The 12926-nt window shown below is 41.4% G+C and overlaps 1 pseudogene; it reads right to left on the reverse strand.

The window, feature by feature from the left end:
- Positions 1 to 1566: 1566 nt before the first annotated feature.
- LOC130034832 (uncharacterized protein C2orf78-like) lies at positions 1567 to 12715 on the reverse strand (annotated as a pseudogene).
- Between the last annotated feature and the right edge of the window lie 211 nt (positions 12716 to 12926).

A 12926-nucleotide genomic window follows, 5' to 3' on the forward strand; every position in this document is an offset into this window, starting at 1 on the left:
TTGAATATCAATGTGGAGCAGGAAACAAGAATAGCCATGTCTAATTTCAGTCCCAGGTTCTACATGTTGCTACCTGCCGAACAGCAACACAGGTTCCATTAACAAGTACTGTGTTTATTTAAGAATGAGATAGGAAAAGATTTTTAAATTTTATATGTGCTGGTTTCAAATATTTGTTGCTGAAGCGTTATATTGTTTTACAAGCTATTATGTTATTGAAGTGTTGTGTTTTTTTTTTCTGTGACTGTTCTAACTAATCACCTGGTAGCTTAAACATCAGAAGAAAAAAAATCCACACTCCTGGAAGCCAGAAATTTAAATTTAAAATTTAATAGACACAATGGTGTCAGCCAGGATACATGGCTTCTCTAGAAGGTCTTTAGCCTGTATTTGCTTTTATCTTCTGATAAAGCAGCTTGTCTGGTGGATAATACACTCACTTCTTGGGCTTCATGGTCACATGACCTTCTCTTTTAGATGCATCATCTTCTTCTGTCTCCATTTTGTCAGAAAAAAATGCTATGCTCTTCACTCACCTGAAAATGCACCAAATCTCTCCATCATCAGCCACTGCATCCATTCAATCAAGTTTTTATAAAACAAAGGAACATTTGCAGGGTTAATGATCTCTTTGAATGGCCATTATCTAGTCTACACCATGAGGTTGTTACCATCTAAAAACACATGAATGGGACAGTATTTTGTGTGTGTGTGTGAATGCTTTTAATTTTTGTGTTGGAGCCACACCTGATGGTGCTCAGAGCTTCCTCTTGGTTTTGCACTCAGGGATCACCCCTGGCAGGGCTCAGGGGACCATATGGAGTGCCAGGGAGCCAACCAGGCCTACAGTGCAAGACAAGCACCCTACCTTCTGTACTATGTCTCCACTCACTGTCAGTATTTCCTTTAGCATATGTGTGAGACGTCCAGGGCTCTGTGCATTTATAAATTGTGGAAACCTCTCCAATATGGTAGATCCATACAACAGAATATTAGTCATATGAAGTACTGACGCACAGATGAACTTTGAAGGCATCAGGTTTGGACAAAAGCAGTCACAAATGGCACATATTTTAGGACCCATGTATATGAAGTGTTCAGAGAAAGCAAATTCATAAAGACAAAAAGATGAATGTTGCCAGGAACCAGAGGAAAGAGAGAATGAAGAGGTAAAGGGTATTGAAGAGGCTGTTTTTGGCAATGATGAAAATGGTATGGATACAATCATAGTAATAGTTGCAGAACCAGCAAGTATACCAAATGCCTTTGAAGTTAGTATGAAATGGTGGATCCAACAAAAAATAATCTTTATGCAGATGTGTATTTTAAAAGTGTTCAAGTTCTCTTTCTTTCACTCATTCCCTAGAAGCATGTAGGAAAATTGGGAATAACATTTGGGCTGTATCAAATTTTTTTCTTAGCAAACTCTAAATTACCTAACATAATACACTTACCTTTTTCATGGTAGCAATGTAAGGTGGTAGGACACTCCCCCTTCCGGGCAGAATCCGTGTGCTGGCCAAGGTGTTGTTACTATTTTCCCCTTAAAGAAACACTGAAAACATTTCACATTAGGGCCCCTAACACCACCTGGAAAAAGAAAAATGAGTCCACCACTCTCAATGTTCTGCAGCTTGCATTTTTTTCTTTAGTCTTCGCATGTATAACATTTGGGGGTTATTTTGCAGTTCCACCACATGGTGCTGGAGGGTGGGAGGAAAACCAGTCTGCCTGCCCAAGATCCAGCCAGGAGCTCCAGAGAGAACTCCAGCCCTTTGAGCTCTCTCTGGCCTTGGATGTGACCTGTTATTTTATTTTATTTTTGCTTTTGGGGTCACACCCAGCAATGCATAGGGGTTACTCCTGGCTCTGCACTCAGGAATTACTCCTGGCAGTGCTCAGGGGACCATATGGGATGCTGGGAATCGAACTTAGGTCGGTCACGTGCAAGGAAAACAAACGCCCTACCCGCTGTGCTATTGCTCCAGCCCCTGTGACCTGTTATTTTAAACCTATTTTATTTTCTTATTTTCTTATTGTTGTTGTTCCTCTCATTTATGGAATGCAATTTATCACTAAAAATATTTTAACATGTTTAAAAAACATCCACGATGACCATCTGCTGTACCTGTCCCTGCCCTTCCCGTTTCCTTCCCTTTCATCCATCACCCCATAACTCTCCTAGGACCACCTCTTCCCACCACCACCTTCCCAGGCTCAAGGAGCACCGATACCAACCACTTTGGGAGTGGTGACCTAGTGCGCATGTCCCAGTCCAGTACCTTCCGCAGCCCAGCTCCCAACGCCGTTTGCAGCATTGGTTCTTGTGTGAGCTTCAGTTAACAGCGAAGTTTAAAGCAGCTACAGGCACCAGGGACTGTGGAAGACCACCGAGTGGCCACCTCAAGCTAATATATTTTGAGCTTCCCCTCAGTAATGTCAGGATGCTGTGGCCAGAAAACCAGGTTGGCCACCTTGGGGAGTGTGTAAAATTAAAAGAACTTAGTCATATAGACCTCATTGTTGAACCTTGCTAGCCAAGTGACACCGTAATACCGGCTCTGAATACTATTGGGAAGATGACGTGAAATGGAGCATCAGGGGTGCTGATGGTAGGACCTGAGTACATGGTGATTTATCTTTACATCTTCCAGGAGCTAAGCTTAGGGCTTCATGCTACAACCGTTCTCTTGGCTAGGTTTGTGAATAACCCTGAGGGCTGTTGACCACTCATCTGGTAGGTTCATTCCCCAGTATATGTGTTCGCATCCCCCAACCATCATTTATGGATAGACCACCCAAACCTTTTGTAGATGTGTCTCAAATTTCTTTATTTTCCAAGGGTGGTCATGAGGAATAAAGACAGCCTTCATGAAAGATTTTTACTTTCCTTCTGGCCATCTAAGACTCATCTGCCTTCCTCAGCCTATTCCAAAATTATTCTTTCAACCCAAACCACAGACCATGCCATTTCTCCCATTCTTTCTTGGAGGAGACTGAGAGTGGGGGCATACTTGGCTGTGCTCAGGCCTTGCTCCTGGCTCTGCGCTCAAATTTTACATCTGGTGGGACTCTGGGGATCATATAGGATTGGAAGGATCAAACTTGGGTCAGTCTCGAGGGCAGGGCAAAGCCCTATCAGTGATCCTAGTCCTCTCACCCTCCCCTACTCTTCACCAGGCCCATGAAATTTCACCTTAACCCTGGACCAAGATTATCTTTTTTAGAGTATTGTCTGTTCCTCCTTTGTCCTCTCTCTAACTTGCCATTCTTTCCCATGACATCCTTCAACCCCCACCTGCCCAAATAACAACCACAGTTGACAGCATCTCAATATTGAGAACTTTTATTACCAATCTATTAACTTTAATGCATCTCTTCAATTTCTTAAAAATAAAGCAAAATAAATAAAAAGTGTATGGCATTTCAAGTGTTTGTCTACAGCAACCATCTAGTACCTGAAGTGACACCAACCATTCCAGGTACTCATATAACGTAGCCATAGTATAGAGAGTATCTCTCTCGATAAAAAACTGCACTTTCCCCAAAGAAGTGTATTTGGCAGTGTTCTCACGCTCTTGCTGAGCCTTTCATCCATCACCCCATAACTCTCCTAGGACCTGCCCATGGCTCTTTGTCTTGCTGATCTTGCTGGTTCCTTTTCATAGCCTCACACTCTGGTCTCTGCTCTTTTGTGATGGGCTTTGACATTACTGGCTCGGGAACATTGGTCTTTCTCCATGGAATCGGTTGGAAACGGAAGTCTTGGAGGAGAAACTGACTCTGACGTCTGGGTGGAGATTGGCGCTTGTTTAGAGAGACAGGAAGGTGCTCCCGCTGGAGAGAAGTGCTAGCTGTTGACTTGTAGGAAGCAGGCTGAGGAATTGGCCGGCTAGTCAGGTTCAGCAAGCCTGTTTGAGATGGGTTGGTCGAAATGGACTGAGCTGGTTTGGCAGGAGCAGGCAAAGATGCAGTGGTTGGCAAGGATGAATTGGCGGCAGTTGGCAGAGCTGAGTTGGTAGAGCCAGGCCTAGCAGGGTAAGCTGCAGCAGGACGATGTGAGGCCACAGACTGTAGTCTCCAAGGAACAGGCCGAGTTTGCGGCTTCTCTGTGGTTGGAAAAGGCAAAGGTACCAATTTGACCTTCCCAGGAGGTGGCAGCTCATACTAGGATGGAGATGAGCGTTCTTCAGCACTGCTACTTGGTTTCTGTGCTTTGACCTGAGTTCTCTCAAGAACTTTTCCATACCATGTAGCACCTAGCCATGGTTTGACAGCTGAGGATGGCTGGAAATCGCTGGGCTTCTTTGAGCTACCCAGGACCGGGGAGGAAGAGAATTCAGGCTTTGGATCACTCTTCTTCCCCAGAGCGTGAAACACTTGCACAGACTCCAGCATGTGCATGCCTGGGCAGCTGCGGGGTTTTTTAAAGGCCTCTTGGCAATGGTGGGCTTCTCTACTGCTTTGACCTTGTTCCCTGGCAGTTTACTCTCCTCAGCTTTTTTAGAGTTTTCTCTGACCCTTTTTGTCTTCTCCTGCCCATGGCTCTTTGTCTTGCTGATCTTGCTGGTTGCAGCTTTCTGAGGTTTGCTGTTAGGTTTGACCATGGTCACAGGACACCTCTCACTTATCGTAGCATTACAAACAATCCCTGCTTCCTCTCCAAAGCATTCTGGGTATTTTGGCTGGATTTTGGCCTTGGGTTCTCCCTCAAGAGGCTCAGAAGTCTCATTTTCGTTCTTTCGAGTTGGATGGGAGGTACCCTTAGTGCCACTAAACTTTTCTTGCACCTGATTCAGAGTTATGGTGTCTGTGGTGTTCATTACCTGCAGATCTTTGCATTGGTCTAGGTCTTTTAAGCAATAAAAGAGCTGGGGAAGATGTATATCTTCCACCAGTGTTGTGATGTCTGCAAAACTACCGCCAGATTCAGTCCCAATTTTAAGTGTTCCTGGGTTTTCCAAACATAGACCATTCTTTCCCTGACCAGTAGTTTCAGTACCAGGCTGTTGCTCTTGGCTGATGGGATCAATGCAGGCCAGGAGCTGGTGGATATCAGTGATTTCTAAAGGGCACAGTGGAGGATCTTGGTTTTCTATTGGGATCTGGTAGGTCTCCAGGGATTTTGAAAGCCCAGGTTTCATCTCATCCAAGTTCTTATCTGTTTGTTCCTGAGTTGGAGCTGGGGTCGGTTCCAGGTTACTTTGGGCTGGAGCTCTTATGCGAACATCCTGGAGCTCAGGTGGTGGATTGCTCTCAAGTATTTGAATCCTGTTACTGCAAGACGTCGGCAATTCTGAAGTTTTTGTCAGACCAAATGTCTGGCCTGAAGGTTGCACTGCCAGGGCAGTCTCCATCCCCAGGAAATTCATCTCTAAAAAGGAACCAAGGAAAAAATCAGTCCCTCGTAAATGAGACATTCCCTCCACAAAACTGGTGGTGCCACAACTCTGCACCTACCAGCAACGGGCAAGGCATTGTAACTGGCTCTTCTAAGGATAACGGACAAGGCCCTGTGCTAGATTTGAGGTAAATGTTGTAGTTCTTACTGTTGTACATGTGGTGCCATTGTTTCTTGATTTTTTTTGTATTTGAAAGAGTTTCTGTGTAAACCAAATTTAAAAATAAGAGACTTGGGGACAGAGGCATAATACATTTGGTAAGGCACTCTCCCTATGCACAGCTGACCTCAGTTTGGTCCTCAGCATCACATACAGTCCCCTAAGCACCTTCAGCATTGATCCCTGAGCACAAGGTGCAAGGCCTGAGCATTGTGAGCTGTGGTCCACGTTCTGCCTCCCCCAAACTAAAGTTATTTGCTCAAGGTCGAGATTTAAGTTCTGGTTTCATAAATTAAAAAATCTCATCAATTACACTCAAAAACCACCTGTCTATGGACAGTTTCCCAGTTGCGGATTTGACCCCAGTTATTGAATGCCAGATTTCCCTTCTCTCCATTTTACTCACCTTTATAACTCGATTCTGTGATGGGTTGAGCAGACTCAGAGTAGTAGTTTCCAGAGGTGGAGGCTGATGGTCGATTCTTTGGGGGCTGGACCTCCTTTAGAACCATAGCCATTTCTGGGGATGAGTTGCTGTAAGTTTGGAGGGCAGAACCCCTAACCCCTGTGAATGTCATGGAGCCATAAGATTGCAGGCAGGGACCTGGTTCTCCAGAAAGGAGATGCCCCTGACTGCCCTGATGATAGTAATACACCTGGCTTCCTTCTTGGTAGGGAAGTGACAGGCTATGACTCTGATTTGGAACCTGAGATGGTGTCCTCTCAACAAAAATGGCGGAAAGTGATGGGCACACAGACACCGTGTTGTTGGTAACTAAGATTTGTTCACAGTAAACTGCCATAGATATGGAAGAGACAGTGGTGTCTTGGTCAAGGACAGTCAGAGTAAAGTCTCCCATGGAAGACTTCTCTTTAGCACTTCCTGCAATATCCCACTCCAAAACATTCGGCTAGGAAGCAGCTGAAGTGAATATGTGTCTCTGGCCAGACATTTCAGACAACATTGTAGTGCTAGAATGTTGGTAAAGATAGGCACTACCCATCAGTGGTTGGAAAGAGGTGCCGGAGGCTGAGGGCAGGAGCCAAGCAGAACTACCAGCTGGAGCACATACTCTGGAGTAGTTGAAGACACTTCCTGGTAGGGAAGCTGCATTGTTCACCACGGGAAGGGGAAGCGGCAGAGAATGTGCAGTTCCCAATACAGATGGATTTTGAAATTTTTCTGTAAGGAACAAGAGGGTGATGAAAAAAATCTGTGAGGCTGAGAATCTCCTACAATGTTTGAGAGGAACAAAATTCACTTAAAGTTTTAGCTAGAGAGAAGCTTCTAATACCAACATTCAACTGAATTCCCATTAGTCCAGAGTTTTGGATGGTTGAAGGGCTGGAACATTTTGGCACTTTGTATATTTGGCACTGTGCTCCCAAAGTGAAAATAGACCTATAGAGCCTCAGGTGATGTGGTTTGTACATGGATTTCTTGCTTACAGGTAGTTTTTCCTTGCCTTAGGTCTACCTGTAGCTTGATAACCTATTGAACTCATGTTATTTTCTAGAATGGAAGCATTTTAAAATGAGGAAGTCCTAAGAGAATGAGTAACATTTTATTGGAGAAGAAAGAAACCTGAAGCCCAGAGATGGCATAGAGACTTGTTCCATTTTTCCCAGTATTTTTATTGTAAATGGGGTGGGGTGCAGGTTGGATCAATACCCGGCAATGATCTTGGGCTATTCCTTGCTCTGTACTGTGGAGAGGTGCCTTGTAGTGCTCAGGAGACTCTATCTAGTGACAGAGATCCAACTGAATTGGCTGCGTACAAAGCAAGTACCTTATCTCCTCCTGTACTATCAGAACCTAAGCATGTGGATTTTCTTGCCAGGACTCTGCAGAAACTAGGAGGAAGATACCTTACATTAATATAGTCATTTGCCGTGATTACAACTATTAGCATTGTAGTATTCAGATTTTCATTTTGACTTGTGGAATTCACATCTGTTTCTTATGGTTCACATATGTGACTCAATCTCCTTGATGAGTTGAAGGATATTGAAGGATAGCAACCTTATCCTCGTTTCTGATCCTACCTCAAAAATGAGTACTTGAATTTTTCTCAAGAAGTGCTTTTAGAAGGAAGTTTGTTATTTAAAATCTCAGTCTCCAGTTGCTCTGCAGCAAAGTAGTTACTAACAACTCTAATTAAAAATAATATGCAAACTTAAGGATGGAGCTATAGCACAGGGGGTAGTGCGTTTGCCCTGCATGTGGCCGACCTGGGTTCGATTACTCTGTCCCTCTTGGACAGCTCAGCAAGCTACCGAGAGTATCCTGCCTGCACGGCAAAACCTGGCAAGCTACCCACTATGTATTCGATGTGCGAAAAACAGTAACTACAGGTCTCACAATGGAGACATTACTGGTGCCCACTTGTGCAAATCTATGAACAATGTGAGTAAAGTGCTACAGGACAGTGCTACAGTGCTGTGCATGCATAAAAAGTCTGTATATTTCATGTAATTTACATGGAAGGATGTATAAAGAAAAAATCATATAAGATATGTATCAAAGAACTGAAAAAAAAGTATATAGATATGAATGCAATCTGGGCTATTTAGCAAGCAGCTTAGTACAGTAAGTGATTGAGAGCAGACCCAAGAGTAAGCCCTGAGTCAAACTGGATGTGATCCCAAACAAAACCAAAGAAAACAGTACAATAAGTCTATTAATAAATTGTGGCATGTATACAAGATGAAGACAGTATTCTATTTTTGCAAAAAGTAATAACCGAAAAAAGCACTAACAAGTGATTTTGAGTGCAAACATTACCATTGCATAAAGCAGAAAAGATTTACCAGTAACTTACATAACAAGCAGAAAAATATAATAAATGTAATTGTATTTAGTAGCCAGAAATATGTTGTTAATGAATAAAAAGCAGAATGAAATGTAACAAGTGCAAGAAATGACATTATTTTTCTCATTCATAACTTTGAAGATTAACCAGCAAGCAACAGATATTAAACATAGAATACAAGTTCAGTAAATTGCAGAAGATGCAGAAAAGATCATTTAAAAAATGGTCACCAAAAATTTCAAATTCGTTTTCAAAGCCTAGATTTCAAGTATCTTTTTCAAGCAGGAAAAAGTCATTACCAAAGTTTAAGAAATGATGACCAAAATCCAATTTAAATATTTTTAATGTAGGAAAACTCAGAATCCACACAACTGAGATGAATGTGTAATTAGACATGTGAGATTTGACTTTTCTATTTCTTCTTAGACACTAAAAACAAATGTAGACTGTTATCAAAATGATCTCATGTTAGGAAGAAACTATTTGTGAAGGTAACAAGCAGCCTTAACTTGGAACCTACTCACCACACAAAAGAATCAGTTCTTCTGATTCAAGTTAGAAGACATCATTTCTTTATTTTAGCAGGCAGAGCATACATTCAGTTTACAGCTAAAAATAATAAAAACACTGAAGATTCTGTTTCCTCCACCCTCCTTAGATAACCAGTATTAGTTATTTATAGGAAGCATTATTTCTGAAGTGTGTTCATATTCCAAACAGTACAATAAGTTTATTAATAAATTGTGGCATGTATACAAGATGAAGACAGCATTCTATTTTTGCAAAAAGTAATAACCGAAAAATGCACTAACAAGTGAATTTGTGTGCAAACATTACCATTGCGTAAAGCAGAGAAGATTTACCAGTAACTTACATAACAAGCAGAAAATATAATAATTGTAATTGTATTTAGTAGTCAGAAATATGTTGTCAATGAGTAAAAAGCAGAATGCTAGCTAAAAGGCTAGCCAATAAGCATCCTCTTCTTCTTGGCCTCTGTGGTCAATGCTTGAGGAAACTGACCCTTTGAGGACTGGCCTCTCAACTGCTCAGCACTCCACACCTTCCCAATGCCCCATTTAGTCTTATCACATAGTTTAGATAGAAAACTCAAAGACACATGATTATTACTTTGGAATAGCACTAAATTTAAAATACTAAATTATAAATATTAGTGGAGAGACTGTTACAGATAAATCATCCTGTTATACATTAACAGTTTTCTACAGCACCTATATATGAATATCATGTAAAAACCACTAAAGGAAAAGGAAACACCAGAGAATGAACATTGATATATAAACATGTATTTGAGCTTCTAAGTCTGTGTAAAATATAATGTAACAAATGAGGAATAAACTCTGTATATGTGAGAAAGAAAGTCAGTGTCTAAAATCACACAGCAAGTGTCAAAGTTAAAATGAGGCTGATAAAATTCTCATTGAATGCTTTCTTTCATTATTTAATGACATTTTTACTTGACCACTAAGTTTAGAGACAAGAAATCTAATGAAAAGCTCTGAAAAGTATTATTCCTTACCTGACATGGTTAGAGAAGAGGAGACATTGACAAAAGATAGACGAGAAGACGATACGATACGAGAGTATGTCTGAACACTCAAGCAGAAGACCACAAGTGTCCAGTACTGATGACTGGTCCCTGGTGATTGGTCACTGGTCACTGGACAGTTGCCATGATGATTCAAATTTGTTTACAGACAACTCATGGGAACCCCAAGATTCTACCAGGTGGTGGTAGGTTGGGTGGGAGAATGATGTCATAAAGCAGGCAGTTGAAAGGTAGAGGCTTTCAAGGAGGTCACATTCCCACGAAGAAGACTGGATTGGATAGAAAGAGAAGTAGAATGAGGGAGGCTAGGGAGCTAGAATCCTACAAGACAGTTATAACAGTTTCATCTACCTCAGACTCTGATGTTAGCTAAATTTTCCTATTATTCTCTTGAGCTTACATATTTTATTAATAAAACAGTAAAATTTCTAGGTAATCATTTATATTGCCTTGTTAATCAATAGCATTACATTATTACTAATAAATTTTATATAAGGTTTAATAAAATTAAATTATATATTTATACTTTATAATATACATTATTACTTACTTTAGGGGTACAAAGTGCTGGATTATTATGAGTAATCATCCCCAAACAAAAATCCCTAAAGTTCAGGTATTCTGCTAGCAAACATACACCCAGAAAAGAATAGTAGGTAAAGATAGAATAGATGAAAAAGTATCTGCCAGCTACAAACTTGTGCCAGGCAAACATAGACTAATAGTGTTGAGGGTCTTTTGGATTTAGGGGACAAATGAACAAAAAACAAAACAGAAACATTCACAATCTGATTTATTCATTTTTTGAGGGGGGGGGGGGTTGGTGCGTCACCTGGACATGCTCAGGGATTGTGCTGGCTCTGCACGCAGAAATCACTCCTGGAGGAGCTCAGTCGACTGGGTGCATAACAGATGCCCTGCACACTGAACTATCTCTCCTGCCAAGACAACTTTATAATTTAAGGATGCCTACTGATTCTCTGTGAACTACACTAGCCTCTGCTCTCTATGTACCTAGGGTATGTTGATGTACTTCCTAACTGTCCTTGATGTCTCTGTCAACTTCAACAATGGTTCACCTATTGGGCTCTGGTGGGGTTTGGGAGCAATATTGAATTGGATTGACCTTCCTGTGAGACCACAAATGACTGCCCAGTAGACCCTGAAGCTTGGGCATTCCAGGTGTTTGTCTAATTATGTGTTTGTCTCATTCTCTGTGACTGACCCCTGCTGGATGGAGGTTCAAAGTGACAATTGGATTTGGCAGATGACAAACAATTTAGACAGATTATAACCAAATATGGTGATAAACAAATTACACCACCAATTAGAAAATCTCAAGATGTATGGGATAATTGGGAATCTATAGAGGGAGTCAGAGCGAACCCAAAGAAAACTTGAAGGCCGTTGTGATTGAAAATAGTGTTATCATCTGGATCAAAGTCATAGTTCAGTGGGTGAGGCATTTGCCTTGCACATGGTGGACCTGGGTTCAATTCCTGGAATCCGATCCCATATGGTCCTTTGAACCCTTGAGGATTGTCCTCATACATGGAAAGCACCCTAATCACTGTACTATCACTCCAGCCCCAGAAATGACTATGGTGTTTGTGTGTGTGTGTGTGTGTGTGTGTGTGTGAGTGTGTGTGTGTGTGTGCGTGTGTGTGTGTAAGGAAAGGTTTTGGACCAGCCCCAGTGGTGCTCATGTATTCCTGTCTCTGTGCTCAGGAGTGAATCCTGGTGGTGCTCATGAGACCATAGGTGTTGCTGGAGATAGAACCAGGGTCAATCACATGGAATATTAATATATTAAGCTCTGTATATTGCTCAGTCCCTGGAGTAGAAATATTATTTAGACATGAAAAAATAAGAGCCAGTTGGAGCCAGTGCAATGACAGAATCAGAAAGTGTGTCGATGAAGGAGCAGTCAAGGCCCCAGGGCTGATTTTATATTAGAGTTGAACAGAGACACCAACCTTTTTACTGTGTGTCCTTTTTAAAATAGAACATATTTTCTGATTCCCAATTAACAAAATGAAGAGAGAAAAGAGAAAGAAATGAAGAAAGAAAGAAAGAAGGAAAGAAAGAAAGAAAGAAAGAAAGAAAAAAGAGAAAGAGAGAATGAAAGGCATAAGAAATAAAGGAAGGAAAGATGGATGGAAAAAAGGAAAAATGAAAAGGAAAGCAAAGAAAGAAAAATGAAAGGAAACTTGTTGGGGCCTTATAGACCATTGTAAGAATGTGACTTTGGCTCTGAGAAAAATAAGGAGCTATGGGACAGTTTGATTGGAACTGGGGTAACATCTCATATTTTGAAAGGAACACTATGGTGGCTTCCCCCACCAATTTTAGAGTCACAAAAAGACAGAAGAAAATCCAGTAGGATTGTGGTCACAAGATACATTGGGTAACCACAGGCTACAAAAGTCATTCATAAAATTTAGTAGTACATTTACAAAACTTTTGGGGGACCCACATTTGGTGGTGCTCAGGGCTTACTCCCTGCACAGGGGTCACTCCTGGCAGGCTCAGGTGACCACATGGGATGCCAGATATTGAACTTGCTCAACCTTTTTCAATGCAAGTCTCAAATGGTGGATCCAGTCAAAAAATCTTTATGCAGATGAATGTTTGAAAAATGTCCAAGTTCTCTCTCTTCACTCATTCCCTACAAGCTAGTAGGAAAATAGGGGATATCTGTCAGGCTGTGACCAAGTTTTTTCTTTGTGAACACTAAATGACATAAACATAGTACAACTTACCTTGTTCATTGTAGGTTGATGAGGTCATTACTACACTCCCCCTTTGGGCCCCTACTCCTTATGCTGGCCAAAGTCCTGTTACTATTTTCCCCTTTAAGAAATACTTAAAACACTAGACTTCAAACCCCTTCCCACCGCCCAGAAAATGAAAAATGAGGCCACCACTCTCAATGTTCTTCAGCTTGCTTTCGGTTTCTTTGGTCTTTGCATGTATAACTTT

The sequence above is a fragment of the Sorex fumeus genome, unplaced genomic scaffold, assembly GCF_029834395.1.
Source record: "Sorex fumeus unplaced genomic scaffold, SorFum_2.1 ptg000006l, whole genome shotgun sequence".
Classification (NCBI taxonomy): domain Eukaryota; kingdom Metazoa; phylum Chordata; class Mammalia; order Eulipotyphla; family Soricidae; genus Sorex; species Sorex fumeus.